The sequence below is a fragment of the Montipora foliosa genome, chromosome 11 (assembly GCF_036669935.1).
Source record: "Montipora foliosa isolate CH-2021 chromosome 11, ASM3666993v2, whole genome shotgun sequence".
Lineage (NCBI taxonomy): Eukaryota > Metazoa > Cnidaria > Anthozoa > Scleractinia > Acroporidae > Montipora > Montipora foliosa.
The window spans coordinates 26,319,478-26,325,717 of NC_090879.1; the positions used below are offsets into that span (position 1 = coordinate 26,319,478).

Consider the following 6,240-nt stretch of genomic DNA (forward strand, 5'->3'; position numbering starts at 1 on the left):
ATGGGAAGTGAGAAACATTGGCTTCTGGGCTGACATGTTGATAAACTTCTTTTCACCACAAGTTTAAGCGTGCCCTCTGAGCATCTGACAGCTTTGTAATACTAAAGTTTACTAAAATTAATCCCTTTCTGGAGGGGTTTATAGTGTCTGGATGGGTGACCAAAAACATATACCCCTTCGTAAAACAGAAGCATTGGAACGAAAATACTATTAACGCTAACAAATGCGAACTTCTCAAGGTACAGATTTTGTTAGCTTGCTTTATGCAAAAACAAATATTGATGCAAAAGTAAATAAATATTGATACACAGTTTTTAGAAAGAGCAGAAAGACGTTTCCAGGACCGTCGCTCGAGAGTAACATATTTACGACATGAAAACAACATTAATTTTGAACCGTGAATATAGAATATAAACAGTTACGATCAGCGACAAACATTTTGCGAGAGTTTTGCTACGTTCAATTTTGTTATTGTACGTTTTGGCTGCACAAATGAATCGCAAAATCGAAAGTGACATCGCCGGAATTCAGCGGGCGCCGTGATTAAGTTACCGCGGCATGTTTAGTTGCCAGACAGTGAAGCATCTGTGTCAAATGATGGCAAGATACCGGGTTTTCGTAAGTTTCTTTTTCTGTCAAGTGTTATAAAGTTTGACAGTAAATGAGCGAATTCAAAACATCACAATCGCCCACCATTGTTTCTGCAAAGTCAAAAATTTACTCTCCAAGACGAGGTTATTTATCACCAGGTAATTCCATCATTTTGGAAATGGCAGCTACTTTATTATTCACCGGCGTCACAATTTTTTGCTGATTTTGGGGCTCATTTTGTTGAAACTCAAAGCACGCTTCCAACAGACCTGTATATTTTCATGAAACCTTTCCTGCTTACAGAGCAATACTAAAAATATCCTCCCGTATCACGTTTCAAACTTAAGCTCGAAAATTCAATACGCAACATGACATTATAATTCACAAAGGCAGAAAATATCACAGAATCCTTTTCCAGCGGAACATTTTACTGAAACAAACAACATGACTTTCGACGCCATTGCTAGTTAACGAGAATAACAAACTCACGAGGCAGAATGTATATTTATATTTAATTAAGTTAGCACAACAAAAAAACGCTAACCTCATTTTGACACGAAAATGCTTTGCTATTGCCATAAAAAACTATCCAGTTAAGCTCGCATATTATAAAATATGATGAATTCATAAAGGCCACCTTTTCCAGGAACAATTTTGTGAAACAAAGAACATATTTGCTCTTAGAGGCGAGAACCTCTTCCTATTTCATTGCGTGCGTGAAGACAAGAAACTCAATCGTGTCAAATTACCATGTAGTTCAGGTTCAAACCCTATCCTGAAGAACCTTTTCCTTGAATAACAAGAAAATGCTTTGCTATTGCCATAAAAACTATCCAGCACACATATCATAAAACATGATGAATTCATAAAGGCCACCTTTTCCAGCGAACAATTTTTTGAAACAAACAACATATTTGCTATTAGAGGCAAAAACCCCTTCCTATTTCATTACGTGCGTGAAGAGAAAAAACTCAATCGTGTCAAATATGCGCAATATTACAACAAACTAAAATTTCAGGATCAAACCGTTTCCATGAAGAACCTTTTCCTTGAATAATGAAGCATAATTATAGACGACAAGCTTTCTTTGAAATAATTCTTGGCTGTCACATTTCCAATTTTGTTTTTACCTGAAGACTGTGCAGAGTTGATCAGAGATCCACTTAAGGTGTTCGATTCGTTCTCTGTCTTTGTTGAACCCATAAGTTACCAGAGAATTTTCCATTTGGTTTCAGTGTTCTACATAACAGCACACTTGGTAAAGTCTTAGAAATGCAGCTCACTTTGATTTCAACTCGACGGGCGACAAATTGTTGTCGAAGTCCATTACTCGTCGCTTTTAAGATTCCACCACCTGTCTTGTTCCAGGGTGGGAATTGAACCCACGACCTTCGGGTTAGATCTCCGCCGCTCTACCGACTGAGCTACAAGGTCAGACGGGAGCAGGCCTTGGGAACTGAAGATGTTAAAGTCACGCCAATGAAAAACAATCAACAAAACAACAGAATACAACAACAGTTAAGAATCCCAACTGGCCGGAGGCAAACCAGTTGGCTATTTACAAGTGCAGCTGGGAAGTTCAGGGACTACCAGGAACAAATTCAACGAGTGGTCAGAGCGGGTCTTGAACCAGGGATATCCGGATCTCAAGGCAAGCGCCCTAACCACTGGGCCACACTGCCTCACAACATCTTCTTAATGTTTCATATCACCTTATCGGTTTCTGCATTACGCGGATCCATTTAGTCTCAACACTACAACAACTTGAAGTTAGGGAACAAAGAGCTGTACTGTACACTTAAAGGCGCTAGGTCACGCAATTTTAGGCAATTTCAGCACTGATCGAATGGTCATAGAATTAACTAAAATATCAAAATAACTGTTCAAAACTATAGGAAAACTCTAACAAAACACAGGGAAGCCAAGAAGGGACATGGTGGAAAAACTGGAGAGGATTGAAATGGATTGAATTTGGGTAAATTTGAAAAACGTCGGCCCACCTTTTTTCAAATTTATATCAGTCTATATCAAAATGTCATTTACACAGCTGCAAAATCATTCTCAGTTGTTATGTGGCCGTGATTTTGCAAATGAAAGACTCTTGCTCTGCCAATTTGACGTTTAGAGCTCATAATTAACAAAATTAAACAAAATTACCTAAAATAGCGTGACCTAGCCCCTTTAACGGTGATCGAGCTCACTACTATAGTCCTGAGCTGTGTCTTCACCACTACACCACAACGACGAACATGCGCAACCCAACACAATTGTTTTCATTAATTACTTTTGGAAATGGTCTGGATGGCACAAGTGTTACTAATATTTTTAAAAATACAACCACACTTTTGAGTTTAAGGAAGATGTTTCGATGCTTCAAACATCATCTTCAGCCATACTCGGAGCGTAACATTAAAATTTTCACAAGATAATGATTGGTATATACATATTTATATAATAACCAAATCAATGCGCGCGCTCTGATTGGTCAATCAGCTATATGTTTTATTGTGCCAGCAAACTCATGGAAAAATCGCGCGTCTTCTGAATTATTATATCAAAGCAATAGACCACAGGTTTCTATGGTTTATAGGCATTATAAACACCAAAACTAACTCTAGCCTGACCCTATTTTTTTCCTAGGCTTAGTTTAGACTCCAAAAAAGTTTCTGTAATCATCTGAGTGCGTATTCGCCCTAGGTAAAAAGAGGATCACCGATTTAAACTAGCTTAAAACGGATTCAACCTAAAAACGGAGTTTACCGGCAACGTATAGGCGGGATTTTATGATCTTGAACTTGGACTTGAAAAGTTAAAGGACTCGACAAATAAAGAATGTAGTCTATATGTATCAAATTATTGGCAAATATCGTTTATAGAAAATAGCCAAGTTTCGAAACCTATACATATATAGTCGAAACATTTCGATTTCCGCTCTTTGACAAACGTGTGGTAGAAATTATTTTCCATCTCTCAGTAATTATAAAAGGGACGTATAACAGCATCGAAGCATTTTGGGCAGATTATAAGGATCCTGTAAGATAGAACGTAAACAAAAGTCAATGATTTTGTAGGTGCTTTTACAAGACATTTAGCAGACAAACTCGGTAAAACAACCCAGAAATGTGTGCATAGTGTTGAAACTGAAGCTCTTTCCCCATCATTGTCTTCTCAAAGATAAGCGTCCAAGCGTCGTTGTCAATGCGCCACTTAGAGGCCGCTTTTATTGGTTCTCTCTGTGTTACTTCATTTTCAGCTTCTTTATCAATCGATCATAATGAAATACATTTTTGCGCGGAATGTTACTAATACCAAGTGCAAAGAAAGATTGTGTGTATACGAATGATCACGATGTTTTCGTGCAATTTGGGACAAGAAAAGTTGGTGAGTTTTTTTAAAAACCAACTAAAATGCACGAGCCCAGAGGTCTTCAATTTACCAGTGTTTACTTTTTCAAATTGTCCGAAAAAAAAAACGTTGTGGCTACTTATTGATAATATACAGGGAGAAAATAAACAGAAAACTGATGCTAATTGTACAGAGGACTGACATTTGATTGGCTATCTGTGATCATTGGCCAATCAGAATGCTTGGATTGTTACCTCTATTTTGGCTGAATTACCTCTTTCGTCTCTTTTGTATTTCGTTACCTAAAAACTGCATTTCTCTCAGCCAATCAGTAATGTTCTAATCGTTGTTTTCTTTCTTCACGTAGATGGCCAATGATTCTCATCACCAAAACAGAACAGTGACTCCAAATTTCGTGCCCATTTCTTCATCCGAGTGCATTGCCTGGCTGACAGTACTTAACATCGAAGCTGTTTCTATCGTGACCATGAATACCCTTGCAATCATTATTTTCCTAAAAGAGCGAAGCCCTCGCAAGGGTAGCATGTACCTGGTGATCAACCTGGCGGTTGCAGACATGTTTGTTTCATACACCTTGATCGTTAAGCTTTTGGAATTGGGTAAGGATTGTTCCTTTTGGAGATCTGAGATCTCAAAAGTTTTTTCACCTTTGGCGAACTTCTTTCCAACAGCCTCTGTAGCAAGCCTTGTTGCTATTTCGTTGGAGCGGATGCACGCAACTTTTCGTCCATTCAAGCATCGCCTCATCGAAAAAAGTATGTCTGGAGCAGCTGTTACGGGTGTTTGGTTTACAGCTGCGCTGTATACAGCCATCATTTTTTTCTATCCCCTGAAATTCGCCAACGCCTTGTCCCTAATTGGTGTTTTTTTAATTATCCCTCTTTCTTACTCGTCCATCGTTTTTAAAATTTACTGTGGAACTCATCCTCAACATCAATGTGCCATCAATAGAGAAAGAAAACTGACCACGACTCTGTTCATTGTAACAATTGTATCGGTAATACTACTGCTGCCCATTGGAATTCTCCATATTTGTTTTTACCTTTCTTCAGGCGAATGGTTACAAACCATTTCTTATCAAACAAGGTTCCATTTGACGTATTCTCTATATTGCTTATTTCACGCAAACTCTCTCATAAATCCATTGTTATATGCATTTAAAATGCCACAGTTCAAAAGAGCTCTGTTTTCATTATTTCGTTGTAGATGTCGCTCGGAACCAGTTCAGGTTTTTCCTTTAATGACATGAAAGTTGTTAGATTTCGCTCAGGTAACTGATGAATATGTGTTTACCAAGCATTTTAAAACTGAGGGTTTTAAATTTTTGTCCGACTTCTCTCTCTGTCTTTGTTTTTTTTTTGTAATTGCAAACACTTTATTCAAGTTAGTGTAAAGGAATATCTGTGGAAATGCATGCATGCTAAGATTGTTCCATTCAAATATATTAAAGTTTGTAAGGAATTGTTTGCTGTTATGTCTTTTGGTTCGATAGTCACGTTTGCGATAAAATACTAACTTTGTAAGCCTACATTGAATTTCGAGATAAATAAAGGAGATGTATGTATGTACTTGTATCAGTTATAGTGTCGCATGGTTTGGAGAGCTGCATGACGGGAACAAATCTCCATAATTCCAAAGATGTGTAAGTTTTGGTCTCCACAATGTGTGTAAAAACTGTCCCCACAGCGTATATGTGGGATTTTGAAATTTTTGTTTTTTTTTTTTGGAGTGCATAGCATACTCTATGCGAGTACATTCAAATGCTATACATACTACTTGGTAATTTCTGAAAGAACACCAGGTGGACACGATGTAGATTTGGAACACAAGTTCCCACAACTGTGTAAGGTACCACAAAAATTCTTTGACTTGGACCATTTTAGTTTCAATAGGAATAAAACGCGAACAGTGGTTACCAACATCTGCTTGAAATGAATAACTTTTATAAAATTAACGTTTCGTATGTTACAACATACATCATCAGAAGTGATTATTATTCAGTTACAGATAAATTTAAATTCAAAAATACAACTGTACGGACTGGGAACTAACGAAATCGATTGACATAAAACGACAAGAATATCCTAATAATAGAGATAAAGTTTCTCACTGCCAACCTTTTCATTTAAGGCTGGCTTAACTGTAACTGAACTGAATAATAATCTGTAATAATCTGTAACTGAATAATAATCACTTCTGATGATGTATGTTGTAACATACGAAACGTTAAGTTTATAAAAGTTATGCATTTCAAGCAAATGTTTGTAACCGCTGTCTGCGTTT

The 6,240-nt window shown here is 37.3% G+C and overlaps 1 long non-coding RNA gene across 1 annotated transcript in view; it reads left to right on the plus strand.

The window, feature by feature from the left end:
* Window positions 1–4,448, plus strand: part of LOC137975026 (uncharacterized) — an 8,646-nt gene extending 4,198 nt beyond the window's left edge. Inside the window, exon 3 of the long non-coding RNA XR_011117534.1 lies at window positions 4,304–4,448. This is a non-coding gene — a long non-coding RNA (uncharacterized lncRNA). The remainder of the gene's footprint in view (window positions 1–4,303) is intronic.
* The last annotated feature ends 1,792 nt before the right edge of the window (window positions 4,449–6,240 follow it).